Source organism: Ochotona princeps, chromosome 19 (assembly GCF_030435755.1).
Source record: "Ochotona princeps isolate mOchPri1 chromosome 19, mOchPri1.hap1, whole genome shotgun sequence".
Taxonomy (NCBI): Eukaryota; Metazoa; Chordata; class Mammalia; order Lagomorpha; family Ochotonidae; genus Ochotona; species Ochotona princeps.
This window is the reverse complement of record NC_080850.1, coordinates 1,285,491-1,305,104: the sequence shown is the minus strand read 5'-3', so window position 1 is coordinate 1,305,104 and position 19,614 is coordinate 1,285,491.

Genomic DNA, 19,614 nt, shown 5'->3' with positions numbered 1-19,614 from the left:
AAGGTGGCCTACGTACATAGGCCCTACCACACTCCTGGGAGAACTGTGGAATTCCTGGCTCCTGTTTACAGCCTGGTCCAACCCTGGCTGTTGTGGGTATCTGTGGAGTGAACCAGTAGGTGCAAATTCTCTCTCTTTCCCTCTCTGTTTTTCAAATGAAGAAACATTTCAAGTCAGGAAGTAAGTAAGGGGGAGCAAAAAAGAAAAGACAAAGTGAGTAAACATAAAGTTAACCATCACCAGACAAGCCTGTTCGTACCTTGAACTCTGATTCCCAGGCTTCCAAAACTGTGGTCTGTGGTATTCTGTTACAGCCCTACAAATGGACTAAGATAATATAGGAAAGCTGTGGCCAGACAGAACATTCTTGTAGATAAGGTCGTATTGGAACAAAATGTGCCCATTTGCTTACTCAGTATCTCTGGCTGCTTTCATGCCACAAATAAAAAAGTCATTGCAAAAGAATGTGTAACCTACAAGAATGAAAATATTTATCTTGCCTGTTGCAGAAGGGCTTTGAACTCCTGGCTTCCTATCATCTATTCTAATGTGTTTCTACGCCCTTCGGTAATTGGGCCTGAGGTTTTGGAAGGCAGTTGATCATAAGTTTGCTCTAAAAGTTGAGCTTGGGCCCAGCCTCTCTCTGCTTCCCAACTCTCCATGGGATCCTTCCTCTACATACACTGTCATCCACCAGGCTCCTCACAAGAAAAAAGTCTGGGTTACACTCTTTGGATTTTGAATCTCCAAAGCTGTGAGCTGGGTAAACCTCTTCTCTTGATGAAATTGGCTGTCTTAGGTCTTTCAATTCGCACATCTTCTTTGGAGAAATGTCTACTTAGGCTGCCTGCCTGCTTATTGTTTGCTTGGTTGAGGTTACTTTTTTTTTTTTTTTTTTTTTGCTACTGACTTGTGTGGGTTCATTACCTATTTTGGAATTAATGCTTATCTAACAAATGGTTTGCAAATGTTTTCTGTTGATCTGTAGTCTGCTTTTACGTTTTTATTGGGTCCTTTCATTTGCTGACCAAAAGTTCGATTTAGCCTAATTTCTCTATTTTTAAATTTTCCTGTCCTATCAAGCATTTAATAATTAATACCAATTCTAACATAATATCTTCCAGAAAATAAAAGAGAGAATGTTTGCTAATTTATTTATGAAGCCAAGATTATCCTGATACCAAAACCAGAGAGACTACATGATAAAACTTCAAACATTCTTCTTGAATATTGAGGCTGAAATCATTAAAAATACTAGCTAGAAATAAGCAGTGTGTCAAAAAGATTGTGTGATGCAAAGTTGGTTCAATGTTGAAAACTTTGTATTTTGTTCAGCAGTTAAGACACTGCTTGGGAAGCCTTCTTTCTATGTGAGAGGGCTTGGATTCAAGTCCTGGCTCTGCCCTGGATTCCAGCTTCCTGGGAGGCAGGCGATGATGAGTGATGTAGCTGTGCTCCTGCCACCCATGCAGGAGGCCCAGGCAGAGTTCCTGGCTCTTTCCACACATGCAGGAAGCCCAGTTGAGGTTCCTGACTCCTACCATCCATACTAGAAGACCAACTGGAGTTCCTGGCTCTTGTCACCTGTACAGAAGGCCTGGGTGGAGTTCCTGGCTCCTTCCACCCATACTGGAGGTCCAGGTGGAGTTCCTGGTTCCTGCCTTTGGGCTGGCCCAGCCTCAGCTGTTGCAGACATTTGAGGAGTGAACCAATAAACAGGAGATCTGTTTGTCTGTTTCTCTTTATTTCTGCTGTCAAATCAATAAAATCACAAATAAATATTAAAATATATTAAAAATAAATTAGAAACAACCAGTTTCTAGGACTTAGCTTACTGTATAGCTCTAGTAATGAAGAGTGGATAGTATTGACAGTGATGGATGCCAAGGTCAACAGAACCATATAGGGAACCCACAAATAGACCCACACAACACACACCATGATTTGTGCCGAAAGTGCAAAAGAAATACAGTGGGGGGGAAACAGCCATCTCTTTAGAAGATGGTGCTGCAGTAATAGGACATCTATAATAGATAAACCTTTACCTAAACTTGGCAAACCTTAATTTACATCTAACTTAAAAATATCTGCTTAAGTTGCAAAATATCCAATTATAGGGCCTGGTGAGTAGCCTAGTGGCTAAAGGCCTTGCTTGCACGCACCAGGATTCTATATGGGTGCTGGTTCTAATCCTGGCAGCCCTGCTTCCCATCCAGCTCCCTGCTTGTGGCCTGGGAAAGCAGTTGAGGACGGCCCAATGCCTTGGGACCCTGCATCCGCATGGGAGATCCAGAAAAGGCTCTGGAGTCCTAGCTTCGGATAGGCTCAGCTCCAGCTGTTGCAGCCACTTGGGGAGTGAATCATCAGACTCAAGATCTTCCTCTCTGTCTCTCCTGCTCTGTGTATATCTGATGTTCCAGTTTAAAAAAAAAAAAGATAAATCTTTTAAAAATCCAATTATAAAACTTTCAGGAAAATATGGGAGAAAGGAGTTTGGGAGCCAGGACTAACCAAAGTGTTAGTTGTAGGACACACCACTGGGGCTGGAAAGTAGGTCCAGGTTATTTTGTTAAAATATATTCATTCATTCATTTATTTATTTATTTGAAAGATTGACATTTGAGCCTCCTCTATTGCTTCTCCACGCCATAAACAGGGAGCTGAATTAGAAAGCGGAGCATCTGGGACTCGAACCATGATCTGTATGGGATGCTGATGCTGAAAGTGGAGATGAGTCTGTTGAGTCATACAGTCTGCCCTTTCAATGAACTTTTAAAAAAAGATTCATTTATTTGAAAATAAGAGGTACAGACACAGACACGGACACACAATCTTGCAATGTTTTGGTTCACTCCCTGAGAGGCTACATTGGCTGGGGGTGGGCCAGGTAGCAGCCTGAAGCCAGGAGCTTCATCTGTGCGGAGCCACAGTATTACACAGGCCCAAGGATTGGAGCCATCCTTGGTTGATTTCCCAGGCACATGAACAGGGAGCTAGGCTGGAAGTGGAGCAGCCGAGACTCACGCTAGCATCACTAAGAGCCACAGACAGCCACAACCCACTGCACCAGAGCTATGAAGGAACAACTGGAAGCACTTTCGTACAAATGTCGAAAGCCTGAAATCACAATTAAATAGTTTATAGTGGTGGAGAGGCTGTTCACCTGGTGTTCCCTGGAGAATGTGAAACTGATTCCCTCACACACTACACTAGGGAATGTAGCAGGACATCACAACTGGAAAACAGTTTGACTTAATATTAAGCATGCAATTACCATACACTCCCACACTGTATTTTTTACGTATATATACCAAGAAGAATCTGGTGTTAACCCGAAAAATCCACCTGCATGTTTATTATTGTAGCGTTATGATAATCACCCTAACCCAGAAATAAGCCAGACATCCATCAATTGGGGAATGAGTAAACAAAACAGTGTGGAATCTTCAGTGAAACAGCATTTAGCAATAGAAAGCAACAAACTATTGATACACTCAATACTGAGATGAATCTCCAGAGAATTACAGTAAGAGGGAAAAATAAAAGCTAGTCTCAAAATATCACCTACGTATGAGGGCACTTTGCATTTGGGGCTGTGTAGCTGTCCCACAGCAATGGACTTGGTGCACGGATCCGATAATAACATGCGTGGACTCTGACTGATGGTCAAAGCTGAACTTCATTAGTGGCATCAGACTTTATACTCTGAGAGTCATTTGGGAAAAGGGGAGAAGTATTGAGCTTATCGACAAAACCCATCAACTGTTTCTAGACTTTTGCTTGGACCTCCTTTTGTTTTGTATATTCTACCAAGTGTTCTGATTCGCACGCTGTCCACTCAACTGTTCTCATACAAATGATATCCCTAATCAGATATACAAAAGGTATCCATTCAGCTGTTATACAAATATTGTCCAAAAACTGTAACCCTGTGCTCTCTGACCTTCTAGTGTCACAATGTGCTCCTACAGCACCGGCTTTGTGGTACAGTAGGCTAAGTGCTGCCTGTGACGCTGGCATCCCACTTAAGCATCAGAACAAGTGCTGGCTGCTCCACTTCTCATCCAACTCCCCGCTAATACTTCTGCCACACATCGATGGAGTTCCAGGCCGCCAGTCCTGGGCGTTGTGGCCATTTGGGGATAACCAGCAGATGGACAATCTCTGTCTCACTCCACCCTCTATGTACCTCTTTCAAATTTAAATCTAAAGAAATCAATCTCCAATAAAAGATCTTAGAGAGACCCAGGTGATCCTCCTGCATTTTCTCTGACAACTACCTGCGAAACTAGAATGATCTCAAAGGGAACTGTCTCTAAACACAAAGAGCACCAAGAAATGGCCGTGCTGTGTATGTGTGTAATTCCCCCACAATCATCCCCTGAGGTAAGAACTTGAGGCCTAGAGACATTAAACAAATGATCATTCTTTAATTCACATTTTATTGTCAATCCATTGGGTTGGGAAAGGAAGAACCCATTAGCCGCATACTCTGTTGCATTCAGACAAAGCTGGGGTCTAACTTGTCAACTGTGTCTGAATTCAGATTCTATGTCACTCTCTGTAATGGTTGACCTGAGGAGCTGAGTGTGTCGGTGGACAAGGAGCTATTCCCAAGCCAAGGCCAGTGTCTAACCTTGGAACAGCAAGCGGCAGACCCAGCTCCTCGGTGCTAGCTCTCCTCTGTGCCTCCCTCTGGTTCAAATAACAGAAGACAGCATTTCTGGCCTCAATACTATCTTTGCTTCTTGTTTTGCATGAGTTACAAGGAATGAATCAAAAGCGTACCAAGACTCTGTGTTAATGTCTTCTCCCTCTTCTAACAACTGCTAGCTTCACATAAGATAAGGATGAGTATGACACCCAGGTTCTTTCTGGGTATCAAAGGCTATGTTTTCTTCGACAAAGTGGTTCATCCTGAAGAGTGGATGATGTCTGCAGTGTAGATCATTTCTCTGTGAAGGATCTTCTTGTTGCCAGATTAATCCTGACATGACCACTCTTGCTGTGGTCTGGCATCTCCCTGAAGAAATACAGGATACGGGCATGGTGCTGGCCACGTGTACAAGGCATTCATGTCCCAGGTGTAGTAGCTGGGTGCCTGAGGGTAACCCGTGTAGAATGCAGGTGGAGGGGCCCATGGCAGTTGCTGCAAGGGAACCTGGAAGGTGCAGAGCTGGTACTGTGGAGGTGGGAGGTCAGCAGCAACTACGCAGGCAGGATCTGAAAGAGAGGGACAAGGAGTGCTGAATTCCCACATTCCTGCCTAGGATCACAGCCTCCCCCTGGCACCCTGTCCACACTGAACAAACCCATGGGCCAACTCCCTCCAGGTCATTGTAGATGGGAGAAAGAGACGAGGACAGGGGAAGGTGTATCCTCAGTGTGCTGTGTGCAGAGCAGGGAGCCTGGGGCAGGTGCTGTCACCTAACACAGTAACATCTGGGTCAGCCCATGCCACTCGCTGAAAGGCTCTGAAGAAGAATCCAGGCGAGACAAACCTGAGGAGTTGTCCTCCCATCTCGATCCCAGAATCCTGTGTAGGATGTCTCCGAAGGGGCACGGCAGCGGCTTGCTCCTGGGCTTCCTATTGGCCTCACGCACAGTCCAGTATAAGTCTTTGAGACTGAGCAGCATCGAGAGACATTCCTGCCGTGTTTTGTTTATGCCTTTGTGCTTGAGACGCTGAGCAATTGCCCTTGACATAACGGAGCTCCTCTTCTTCCTCACAGGGTGTTGCCATTGAAGAAACTCCCACTCTTGCAGGAAACTCCGGATTTCGTCATCACTCCATGGTTGAATGAATGTGTCTGGAAGGAACATGTACCTTGAGCACTTCATAAGTGCATTTGGGGGAATTCTCAGAATCTCTCTTTATAACAACAGGCCCCAACATGGCTTTACAAGACCACTTCAGAAAACTCATGAACAAATAGTATGCATTTTCGTAAACTTAAAGGCAAAGCTTCCATTTTCCCATGAGCTTTTTTGAGTACCTTTGCAGTGGGAGATCCATCAGAGAGCAAATGAAAAGCCTGATATTCCACATCCACCAGTCTTGAAGCCCAGCATACTCAGTCTCTGCGACACCCAAGGTCCCACATGCTGTTCAGCTTCCACACAACACATTTTAGAGGCTGAACAAAAGTTTGACCATGCCTTTGCTGCCTGAGTGGCTCTCCTGAGCTGGGGCTCACATCCACGTCTCTGTCAGGTCACTGGAGCTGTGGACAGGGTGGAGAGCTCCCAGGATGCTGAGAACATCTCTGTCACTGTGTGAGCTGCCACTACCTGGGGCCTGATGGGCTGTCTGGCATAGGGAGGGGAGAGGCGTTGTCTCTCTAGCTTTGAGAACATTTTACCTGAGGGTTTTGATTGGTTGCTTTTTGTTTCCTGTAGTTGTTCTGAGTCTTGGGTAGATTCTGCTTGAATTTTTCCACTCTAATAAAAAGAAGTGAAAAATCAGTCTTTATTAACTTATCTGTGAATAGATTAAAGGTTTAGCCAATCAAAATGGTTTAAATGAAAAATTTCTCAACTCTTTAAAAGATTATATAGAGGGGCCCGGCGGCGTGGCCTAGCGGCTAAAGTCTTCGCCTTGAACGCCCCAGGATCCCATATGGGCGAAGGTTCTAGTGCCGGCAGCTCCACTTCCCATCCAGCTCCCTGCTTGTGGGCTGGAAAGCAGTCTAGGACGGCCCAAAGGCTTGCGACCCTGCACCTGCGTGGGAGACCTGGAAACAGGTTCCTGGTTCCCGGCATCGGATCGGCGCGTACTGGCCCGTTGCGGCTCACATGGGGAGTGAAAAATCGGATGGTAGATCTTCCTCTCTGTCTCTCCTCCTCTGTGTATATGCAGCTTTTCAATAATAATAAAATCTTAAAAAAAAAGCTTATATAGAGGTATATGTATAATTCTACATGGATGCAAGGCCTCAGTTGTAGATTATTAACAACAACAGCAACAACAACATAATCCCCCCTGTCGCTTATCCTGAATTGTTAATTGCCAGATTAACGGCATGGATCACTGGGCTTCCGATTCATGGACGGTGGGCACACAGGACAGGGGTCTGCAGGCAGGAGGTAAAACGTGCTGCAGTGCAGGGGGATGGTAAAGGGAGAGCACCTGTGCCAGCACAGGCCGGGACATGATGGGTTTTAACTGCTTAGGCTACCTCAGGACCACCAGGCAGGGGAATGGCAGACATCCCCCAGGTTGACACACAAGTCTGTGTTCCCAGCTGGCAGATTGGCAGATCCCCTAACCCAGTCACCCAAGGGGCATTGACAATTCTTAGTAGTACGATTAAATTACACACACACTAAAACCCAGCCCTGTCCCAACTTGCCAATACTTAAAGACAACCCTCCCAGCATCAATTCCCTTAGCAGAATCAGAGAACCTTAGGAAAGTGATGACAAAATGCACAGCACCCCTGGAACAGGAAATGGATGCACCGTTGCCACCTCCCGCCTAAAATCACCAAATCTAAGAGACTCCAACACTGTTGGGAAATGGATCATGGCCCCAGAAGCACCACAGCTGGTGGGATTGTTAGGGAAAGATGGTAGCTGTTGTATAGACATAGAAAGCAGGGGGCCACAATCTGAATGGAATGGCTGGGCTTGAAAAGACACAGTCACCAAGATGAAGCATGAAAGTCACCGGTGCCTCCACTCCCTCCATGGAATCAGAATCCACGAGTGGACGGGCCAGGTCAGCAGTGGTCTTTCCTAGTTATGAAAATGACAACCATGGGTCCCCATTCAAGAGAGATAACAGCATGGGGCCTGTTTCCTTCAAAGTGGAAGTTCAAACCTTCAACGCAGTGTTCTCCAAGGATTCGATGAGCTAATCTTTGTGAAGAAAGGGGAAGCAGAAATCCTTGTGATGGCGTTGGCGTTTTGGGTGTAGCTGCTTACAAGCCACTGCTTGGGCCCAGCGTGCTAGCCTAGTGGCTAAAGGCCTTGCTTGCATGCACCAGGATTCTATATGGGCGCTGGTTCTAATCCCGGCAGCCCTGCTTCCCATCCAGCTCCCTGCTTGTGGCCTGGGAAAGCAGTGGAGGATGACCCAAAGCCTTTGGACCCTTCTGTGCGTGGGAGACCCAGAAGAGGCTGATGGCTCCTGACTCTGGATCAGCTCAGCTCTGGCCATTGGGGCACTTGGGGAGTGAATCCACAGACGGACGAGTTTCCTCTCTGTCTCTTCTCCTCTCTATCTGACTTTACAATAAAAATAAACAAATCTTACAGAGAAAAAAAACCAATTCCTACAATGCCAGCATCCTATATAGGTGCAAGTCCAAACCCCGGATCCTCATCTTCTGATCTAGCTCCATGCTAATGAGCCCAGCAAAGCAGTGGAAGGCTGGGCCCAGCCTACGTCCTGCAGCCATCCGGGGATGAACCTGTGGGTGGGAGATGTAACTCTGCCTGCCAAACAAATAGATCTTATCCTGTGCCATGAAATACAAGACCACCCAACACTACTCTGAGAAGCAAAAGGAGGCCCTCTTCAACTTACTTCCATTGTCGGCAGCTTCAGGTTCGGATCCAGGGTCGGGGAGCACCAGCCCCTTCTTGGTCCTGACGGATGCAAGGGAAGCAGGAGCAGCCCAGAGCAGAATGGGACGGACTTGCTCTTCTGGCCTGGGCCTGTGTGGAGTGAGTGCAGGTCTGACCTGCTTTAAATGTCTTGCCTGTGACAGAGTTAGACCCACCCTAGTAACACCCTTGGATTCTCAAAAGAGAAATTGATGGCATATGGATGTGTCTGAGAAATCCTGTCATTTAGGTGAATGTTTGATGGGATGATAGGAAAGGGGGATTTGGAGGATCACTTGGCAGTGATTCCAGAATTTCTGGGCCCACATATCCACATGCAAATGGACAGGGGCATATGCCCACAGGGGAATCCTTTCCACCAAGGAACTGTGGCTGAAGGGTCAGTGGCGGCCTTAGGGCTTGTCACCTGAGTGTGGGATTGTGAGTGAAGGATTAGGGGAAGGGCTCACGCCTGGTCAGGTGGAGAGTGGAGGTGGGTCCCACAGGACAGTGAGGCCCCATGTGAGAGGCTGCGATGGAAAGAATTTCTAGGCTGAAGGTGGGAGGGAGCCCAGAGCTCCTCATAGACCATGCAGGGGCACCATAGTGTGGGGGTAAGAGTGGGGTTGTGTGCAGTGGGCAGCGTAATGGGGAGGATGCAGCCAGTGTCTGATTTCTGTCTTGGCTTGCAGGGGTCTCCTCGAAAGGGAAGTGCAGCTTAGTTACCCTTGCTGTCGGTAGGGGAGTCTCTGGGAGAGGTGAGCCACTGCCCACCCACCCCCCAGCCAGGGAGAGACAAGCAGATGGCAGGGGTTCCATCAGTGTGGTTCTGCCTTATTGAGAAATTTCACACTGTTTTACAGGGGCTAGCCGGCCTCAGCCAGTGTCTTTTCAAAACAACTCAGGCTTCTGCCTGGTCCATGCCCTCAGCCACTCTGATGCCTGGTCCATGCCCTCAGCCACTCTGATGCCTGGTCCATGCCCAGAGCTCTTCCACTGGTCGCCACCTCATTTGCCATGTGTAGTATGGCTTCCTTAGACCCCACATTTGCTCAGATGTCATCCAGCTGGGAATCAGTTCTGGATATGTGGAAACTGCATTTCACTGTACCCAGCCCTTCAGCTCAGGCCCTTCATGTCCTGCAGGGGACAGGGAAGGGTTGTGTCCTTGTTCCTGCTCAGGGGTCATTCCTGATGCTCTCCACAGGCACCTGAGAGTCTCCCCTGGGGCCTTCATTCCCACTGAAACTTGCTTTCTTGGTGTTCATGTGCCCAGGGAGACCTCTAGCTGTACCTTTTACTTTCCCCTTTGGCTCTGCCCCATATTCCCTTGCACTGCCAAGGTACCCTCTGAGACCCATGTGACCATGTTTCCCACCCCGCCTCTCCAGGCTGCAGCCTTCATTTGGTTGCAGATCAGCCCGAGGACACGTGCAGCTCCATGTCCAGCAGGAGCCTCTGCTCGCAGAGCCCACACCCAGCAAAGGTGCAAAGGACAATGGCAACCAGGCTGCTTTGGGATTAGAAGTACACGAGCCCTCCCTGAGTTCTTTCCCCCTCATGGACAGCTTCTACTCAAGGAGACACTTCGGGTATCTCATCTTTAAGGACATAAGATGTGAACTCACTTTCACTTCCTATTGAAATTAATGCATGTCCTAGGGACCCCATTGCACAAAGCCCCAGGTCTGCAGCTGTTCAGCCTCTGTAGAACTCCACATCGATTTGGTCGTGTCACCTTAAGGTATCCAGATTCCAGCCACACTGCCTTCTCATTCCATGAATACACTGGGTGCAATCTTTCCTGGGGACTTGGTTCCCTCTGGGTGAGTTACTCAACCTGCACCCACCACTGCCATCGTGTGGCTGACTCCTGTTGCTCACTTCCATCTCCGTGGATCTCCTGTGCCCAGATGGCCTTTTTAGATTGTGACACTGTTCACAGGTGCCGTCTTTGACCATGACTAACACTTGAACCAGTCCAGCCCTCCCACTGGTCTGTAAGCTCAAGGAAATCATGGGTTTTGCCTGGAGGTGAATTCAGCTTCCCAATCCTGATTCCAAGGAGGAATTATTCTATTGGTTGTTCTAGACCAGGACGCAGGTCACTTCTGTGATTCTATGACATGGCCTTGTTGAGACTCCCGTGTGGAGGTTGCCGTGGCCGGCAGTGGGTACGGGCTGAACTTGCTCTTCCTCACCTCAGTGGCTGTTAGATGTTATGATTGTGAATCTGTTAGACTTGCATGGATCAGAGACTGGAGGGGCTCTAACAAGCTAAGCCCCTTCTAGAAATTCCAAGACAGCCAAGGTTGAGGCTTGAGTCACAGCTCAACTCTGATGCACCACCAAGGCAAAGGTTCAGAGTTCCCAGCAACCCACGCAATTTTTACCTAGGTTTTTAAACAGTTCACACAAAATGGAATTAAAAGAATAGTTATGTTGGTGCGAAACATTTTTAAATGCATGCAGTTTTTTTTCATAAAATGCATTTATATGCGTGTTTTTTAAAAGGTGTGTTTATTTTCTTTACCTTGAGTGTCAAGGGAGAGAGGGAAGAGACAGAGACAGAAAGAGAGTGCTCCAGAATAAGATCTAGGAGCTCTGTTCTGATCTCCCACATGGGTGGCACAGACCCTAACACCAGGGCCATCCTGCGCTGCGTTTTCCTGGTCTTTAGCAGGGATCCGGTTGAATGTGGAGTCAGTGGGACAGAAACAGTGTTTGTGGGAGATGCTGGCACTATGGGCAGAGACTTCAGTTGCTAAAGCCCGAGTGCCAGTTCTAAACTTTTTTGAATCTTCCTGCAAGCACACGTTACAAACTGCATTTCACTACCATAAACCTATGATAGGATTCCATTTTCCATGAATCTTGATGACTCTCACATGTCTGAGCACTGGAGGAAGGTTCCAGAACCTCTGGGGTTTGGGGTGAGAGACTGAGGCTTCAGGTTGGAATGACTTTTTGAGGACTGAGATTTACTCAAAGGGGAAAGTGAGTTTTAAAAAAAAGTGGCTTGCAGTGAGATGTTGAAGCAGTGCTCTGGCAGAGGATGCCAGTGTCACGGGCATCACCTGGCACCACAACACCATCCTGACTGTCCAGTGTGAAGCCGTGAGAAAAATGAGAAAAATGATTAAGCATATTTAAGCAGGAGTCCAGAATGAATGGGAAGAAATGCTAGGAGAGAATATGGCTATTTCTTTTTTTTTAAGTTTTATTTTTATTGGAAAGGTGAATATACAGAAAGGAGAGATAGAGAGGAAGATCTTCCGTCTGATGATTGACTCAACAAGCGACTGCAACATCTGGAGCTGAGCTGATCCAAAGCCAGGAGCCAGGAACACTTTCGGTTCTCCCACGCTTGTGTCTGGTGCCAAGGCTTTTGGCCGCCCTCGACTGGTTTCTCAGGGCACAGCCAGGGAGTTGGAAGGGAAAGTTGGGCCGCTGGAATTGGAACCATTGCCCAAATGGGATCCCAGAGTGTTCAAGGCAAGGACTTGAAACACTACGTTATCGTTCTGGGGCCTATAAGGCTATATCTGTCCAATAGTTCCATGAGAGTTTGAAGTAACTGGTTACAAAACAGGCCAGCAGGGAGAGAAATCAGAAACATGATATGTGCTGTGATGCAGCTAGGTGCCTAGTCCCCAGATCCCGTGCTGAAGACACTCCAGTGAGTTGGGCAACTGAGGAAAGACATCACTTTCCGCTTTGAATATTACCTTAACAGAAAGGCTATGCCCACTCTGAATGATGCTGGGAGAGTATTCCTTGGGGCCCTGCACTGTCCACTGGCTCCCAAAGAGCCACAGCAGAGAGGCACGGGGCATGTCACATGGATTCTTTTTTTTTTTTTTTAAGATTTATTTATTTTTATTACAAAGTCAGATATACAGAGAGGAGGAGAGACAGAGAGGAAGATGTTCCGTCCCATGATTCACTCCCCAAGCGAGCCACAATGGCCAGTGTTGCGCCGATCTGAAGACGGGAACCAGGAACTTATTCTGGGTCTCCCACATGGGAGAAATGCTGTGCCAACTCTGAATGAGGCTGGGAGAGTGTCCATTGGGGTCCTGCACTGTCCACTGGCTCCCAAGAAGCTCCCAAGTAGCCACAGCAGAGAGGCACGGGGCATGTCACATGGATTCTTTTGTGTTGCTGTGCACAGGGCATTCAGAGGCAGGGCCTAGCTTAGGAGTCTCTGCTCTGTTCTGGGCACAATGTGATGGGCTGGGCTTGTTGAAGTTGCTCTTAACAACCTTGGACTGGAATATAGAAGAGAAAAACCCAGACGTGTGGTCTTCCCAGCTGTATCCTGACCCCAGGTTAGTGAAGATCCCCGCCAGCATGCCTGCCTCCTGTGCCAGGCCTGGGTTGGAGTCCAAGCTCCTCTCCCAATTCTGGTTTCCTGGTGTACATCCTGGGAGACAGCAGTGGCATCTCAAGCAGCTGGGCCCCTGGCACTCGTGTTCAGGACCTGGTAGAGTTCTCGGCTCCTGGCTCCCACCCGGCTCAGCCCTGACCATCATGGGGCCATTGTGTGGAGCTAACAACAGAGAGGGGCTTTTCCTCCACTTCTCAAATAATAGCAATGGCACTGATAATAGTAATTATAAAAGACACCCTTTCCCCTAACATGATGGTATTAGGCAGAAGCCATGTGGGAGGGATTAATACCATGAGGGATTGAGCTCGTGAGGTAGAGCCCTCAGAATGGGATTAATTCAGAGAGGCATTTCTTCCTTTTCCACCCTCTGAAGCCATGCCTTGAAAGCACATTTGTGAACCACATCAGGGACCTGGGATGGGTGAAAGACCAGGTGGTGCTTTTTCTTTTGTTTCTCCCCTGCACCCAGGTACAAGGAAAAAATGATATTAGCGTGGAAACAATGGTATTATCCGCTCTCACCCTGTAGCGCTTGACCCTTTGAACCCTAATCAAAAAGCAAGATTATTAAAAAATGATTGAAAAATTTTTTTTAGAAATCCCGTCCCACACGTCTTTTGCCTAATACCAACCCAGGGCCTGGCACAGGAGGCAGGCATGCTGGCGGGGATCTTCACTAACCTGGGGTCAGGATGCAGCTGGGAAGACCACACGTCTCGGTTTTTCTCTTCTATATTCCAGTCCAAGGTTGTTAAGAGCAACTTCAACAAGCCCAGCCCATCACATTGTGCCCAGAACAGAGCAGAGACTCCTAAGCTAGGCCCTGCCTCTGAATGCCCTGTGCTTAGCCAACACAAAGAATCCATGTGACATGCCCCGTGCCCCTCTGCTGTGGCTCTTTGGGAGCCAGTGAACAGTGGAGGGCCCCAATGGACACTCTCCCAGCCTCATTCAGAGTGGGCATAGCCTTTCTCTCTCTCTCTTTTTTAAAGATTTATTCATTTTATTACAGCCAGATATACAGAGAGGAGGAGAGACAGAGAGGAAGAACTTCCGTCCGATGATTCACTCCCCGAGTGACAGCAACGGGCCGATGCGTGCCGATCCGAAGCTGGGAACCAGGAACGTCTTCCGGGTATCCCACGCGGGTGCAGGGTCCCAATGCATTGGGCCGTCCTCGACTGCTTTCCCAGGCCACAAGCAGGGAGCTGGATGGGAAGTGGAGCTGCCGGGATTAGAACCGGCGCCCATATGGTATCCCGGGGCTTTCAAGGCGAGGACTTTAGCCGCTAGGCCACGCTGCCGGGCCCCATAGCCTTTGTCTTAAGGTAAGATTCAAAACGAAAAGTGATGTCTTTTCTCAGTTGCCCAACTTACTGGAATGTCTTCAGCACGGGGTCTGGGGGCTGGGCACCTAGCTGCATCACAGCACATATCATGTTTCTGATTTCTCTCCCTGCTGGCCTGTTTTGTAACCAGTTACTTCAAACGCTCAGGGAAATGTTCTCACAGAAATAGCCATATTCTCTCCTAGCATTTCTTCCCATTCATGCTGGACTCCTGCTTACCTATGCTCAACCATTTTTCTCATTTTTCTATGGCGTCACACTGGACAGTCAAGATGGTGTTGTGGTGCCAGGTGATGCCCATGACACTGGCATCCTCTGCCAGTGCACTGCTTCAACATCTCACTGTAAACCATTTTTTTAAAAACTCACTTTGCCCTTCGAATAAATCTCAGTCCTCAAAAAGTTGTTGCTAGCTGAAGCCTCAGTAACTCACTCCAGAGGTCCTGGAACCTCACACCAGTTCTCAGACATTTTGTGTGAACTGTTTAAAAACCTAGGTAGGGCCCGGCGGCGTGGCCTAGCGGCTAAAGTCCTCGCCTTGAAAGCCCCGGGATCCCATATGGGCGCCGGTTCTAATCCCGGCAGCTCCACTTCCCATCCAGCTCCCTGCTTGTGGCCTGGGAAAGCAGTCGAGGACGGCCCAATGCATTGGGACCCTGCACTCGCGTGGGAGACCTGGAAGAGGTTCCTGGTTCCCGACTTCGGATCAGCGCGCACCGGCCCGTTGCTGTCACTTGGGGAGTGAACCATCTGATGGAAGATCTTCCTCTCTGTCTCTCCTCCTCTCTGTATATCTGGCTGTAATAAAAATGAATAAATCTTTAAAAAAAATAAAATAAAAACCTAGGTAAAATTTGCTGGGGTTGCTGGGAATTCTGAACCTTTGCCTTGGTGGTGCATCAGAGATGAGCTGTGACTCAAGCCTCAACCTTGGCTATCTTAAAATTTCTAGAAGGGCCTCAGCTTGTTAGTGCCCCTCCAGTCTCTGATCCATGCAAGTCTAACAGATTCAGAATCGTAACATCTAACAGCCATGTGAGGTGAGGAAGAGCAAGTTCACCCCGTACCCACTGCCGGCCACGGCAACCTCCACACGGGAATCTCAACAAGGCCATGTCATAGAATCACAAAAGTGACCTGCGCCCTGGTCTAGAACAACCAATAGAATCATTCCTCCATGGAATCAGGATTGGGAAGCTGAATTCACCTCCAGGCAAAACCCATGATTCCCTTGAGCTTACAGACCAGTGGGAGGGCTAGACTGGTTCAAGTGTTAGTCATGGTCAAAGACGGCACCTGTGAACAGTGTCACAATCAAAAAAGGATATCCACAGCCTCTGTGGAGTTCTACAGAGGCTGAACAGCTGCAGACCAGGGACTTTGTGCAATGGGGTCCCTATCACGTGCATTGGACTCTCTGAATTTCAATAGGAAGTGAAAGTGAGTTCACATCTTATGTACTTAAAAATGAGAAACCCAAAGTGTCTCCTTGAGTAGAAGCTGTCCATGAGGGGGAAAAGAACTTAGGGAGGGCTCATGTACTTCTAATCCCAAAGCAGTCTGGTTGACAAGGCCCTTTGCACCAAGGAGGAGGGCCGGACAAAGCCTTCCTGGGATACAGCTGAGTGTGGTTTCTGCGACCAGAGGCTCCTGCTAGACATGGAGCTGCACGTGTCCTCGGGCTGATCTGCAACCAAATGAAGGCTGCAGCTTGGAGAGGCGGGGTGGGAAACATGGTCACATGGGTCTCAGAGGGTACCTTGGCAGTGCAAGGGAGTATGGGGCAGAGCCAAAGGGGAAAGTACAGGGTACAGCTAGAGGTCTTCCGGGCCACATGAACACTAAGAAAGCAAGCTTCTGTGGGAATGAAGACCCCGGGGGAGACTCTCAGGTGCCTGTGGAGAGCACCAGGAATCACCCCTGAGCAGGCACATGGACACAACCCTTCCCTGTCCCCCGCAGGACATGAAGGGCCTGAGCTGAAGGACTGGGTACAGTGACATGCAGTTTCCACAAAACCAGAACTAATTCCCAGCTGGGTGACATCTGAGCCAATGTGGGGCTCTAAGGAAGCCATACTACACGTGGCAAATAAGATGGCGAAAAGGGGAAGAGCTCTGGGCATGGACCAAGCAGCAGAGTGGCTGAGGGCATGGACCAGGCATCAGAGTGGCTGAGGGCATGGACCAGGCAGAAGCCTGAGTTGTTTTGAAAAGAGACTGGCTGAGGCCGGCTAGAACCTGAACAACAGTGTGGTGTTTCTCAATAAGATGGAACCACATTGATGGAACCCCTGCCATCTGCTTGTCTCTTGCTGGCTGGGGGGATTTGTGGGTGGGCAGTGGCTCACCTCTCCCAGGGGCTCCCCTACCGACAGCAAGGGTAACTAAGCTGCATCCTCCCTTTCAGGGGACCCCTGCAAGCCAAGATAGAAATCAGACACTGGCTGCATCCTCCCCATTACGCTGCCCACTGCACACAGCCCCACTCTTACCCCCATACCATGGTGCCCCTGCATGGTCTATGAGAAGCTCTGGACTCCCTCCCACCTTCAGCCTAGAAATTCTTTCCATCGCAGCCTCTCACATCAGGCCTCATTGTCCTGTGGGACCCACCTCCACTCTCCACCTGACCAGGCGTGAGCCCTTCCCCTAATCCTTCACTCACAATCCCACACTCAGGTGACAAACCCTAAGGCCTCAACTGACCCTTCAGCCACAGTTCCTTGGTGGAAAGGATTCCCCTGTGGGCATCTGCCCCCTGTCCATTTGTGTGTGGATATGTGGACCCAGAAATTCTGGAATCACTGCCAAGTGATCCTCCAAATCCCCCTTTCCTATCATCCCACCAAACAATAATCTAAATGACAGGATTTCTCAGGCACATCCATATGCCATCAATTTCTCTTTTGAGAATCCAAGGGTGTTACTAGGGTGGGTCTAACTCTGTCACAGGCAAGACATTTAAAGCAGGTCAGACCTGCACTCACTCCACACAGGCCCAGGCCAGAAGAGCAAGTCCGTCCCATTCTGCTCTGGGCTGCTCCTGCTTCCCTTGCATCCGTCAGGACCAAGAAGGGGCTGGTGCTCCCCGACCCTGGATCCGAACCTGAAGCTGCCGACAATGGAAGTAAGTTGAAGAGGGCCTCCTTTTGCTTCTCAGAGTAGTGTTGGGTGGTCTTGTATTTCATGGCACAGGATAAGATCTATTTGTTTGGCAGGCAGAGTTACAGAGACAAAGGGAGAGCTCTTCCACCCACAGGTTCATCCCCGGATGGCTGCAGGGCTTAGGCTGGGCCCAGCCTTCCACTGCTTTGCTGGGCTCATTAGCATGGAGCTAGATCAGAAGATGAGGATCCAGGATTTGAACTTGCACCTATATAGGATGCTGGCATTGTAGGAATTGGTTATTTTTCTCTGTAAGATTTGTTTATTTTTATTGTAAAGTCAGATAGAGAGGAGAAGAGACAGAGAGGAAACTCCTCCGTCTGTGGATTCACTCCCCAAGTGCCCCAATGGCCAGAGCTGAGCTGATCCAGAGTCATGCGCCAGCAGCCTCTTCCGGGTCTCCCACGCACGGTAGGGTCCAAAGGCTTTGGGTCATCCTCCACTGCTTTCCCAGGCCACAGGTAAGGGGCTAGATGGGAAGCAGGGCTGCCAGGATTAGAACCAGCGCCCATATTGAATCCTGGTGCATGCAAACAAGGCCGTTAGCCACTAGGCTAGCACACAGGGCCCAAGCAGTGGCTTGTAAGCAGCTACACCCAAACGCCAACGCCATCACAAGGATTTCTGCTTCCCCTTTCTTCACAAAGATTAGCTCATCGAATCCTTGGAGAACACTTTATTGAAGGTATCTTTGTATTCTTTTTTTTTTTTTAAAGATTTATTCATTTTATTATAGCCAGATATACACAGAGGAGGAGAGACAGAGAGGAAGATCTTCCGTCCGATGATTCACTCCCCAAGTGAGCCGCAACGGGCCGGTGCGCGCTGATCCGAAGCCAGGAACCTGGAACCTCTTCCGGGTCTCCCACGCGGGTGCATGGTCCCAATGCATTGGGCCGTCCTCAACTGCTTTCCCAGGCCACAAGCAGGGAGCTGGATGGGAAGTGGAGCTGCCGGGATTAGAACCGGTGCCCATATAGGATCCCGGGGCTTTCAAGGCGAGGACTTTAGCCGCTAGGCCACGCAGCCGGGCCCTACCTGTATTCTTACAGGGAAGGAAACAGGCTCTATGCCGCTCTCTCTCTTGAATCGGGACCCATGGTTGTCATTTTCATAACTAGGAAAGATCACTGCTGACCTGGCCCGTCCACTCGTGGATTCTGATTCAATGGAGGGAGTGGAGGCACTGGTGACTTTCATGCTTCATCTTGGTGACTGTGTCTTTTCAAGCCCAGCCATTCCGTTCAGATTGTGGCCCCCTGCTTTCTATGTCTTTACAATAGCTACCATCTTACCCTAACAATCCCACCAGCTGTGGTGCTTCTGGGGCCATGATTCATTTCCCAACAGTGTTGGAATCTGTCTCAGATTTGGTGATTTTAGGCGGGAGGCGGCACGGTGCATCCATTTCCTGTTCCAGGGGTGCTGTGCATTTTGTCATCACTTTCCTAAGGTTCTCTGATTCTGCTAAGGGAATTGATGCTGGGAGGGTTGTCTTTAAGTATTGGCAAGTTGGGACAGGGCTGGGTTTTAGTGTGTGTGTAATTTGATCGTACTACTAAGAATTGTCAATGCCCCTTGGGTGACTGGGTTAGGGGATCTGCCAATCTGCCAGCTGGGAACACAGACTTGTGTGTCAACCTGGGGGATGTCTGCCATTCCCCTGCCTGGTGGTCCTGATGTAGCCTAAGCAGTTAACACCCATCATGTCCCGGCCTGTACTGGCACAGGGGCTCTCCCTTTACCCTCCCCCTGCACTGCACCACGTTTTACCTCCTGCCTGCAGACCCCTGTCCTGTGTGCCCACCGTCCATGAATCGGAAGCCCAGTGATCCATGCCGTTAATCTGGAAATTAACAATTCAGGATAAGGGAAAAAGGGGATTTTGTTGTTGTTGTTGTTGTAAATAATCTGCAAATGAGGCCTTGCATCCATGTAGAAATATACAAATACCTCTATGTAAGCTTTTAAAGAGTTGAGAAATTTCCATTTAAACCACTTTGATTGGCTAAACCTTTAATCTATTCACAGAAAAGTCATGATGCAGTTACATAAAGACTGATTTTTCACTTCTTTTTATTAGAGTGGAAAAGTTCAAGCTGAATCTACCCAAGACTCAGAACAACTACAGGAAACAAAAAGCAACCAATCAAAA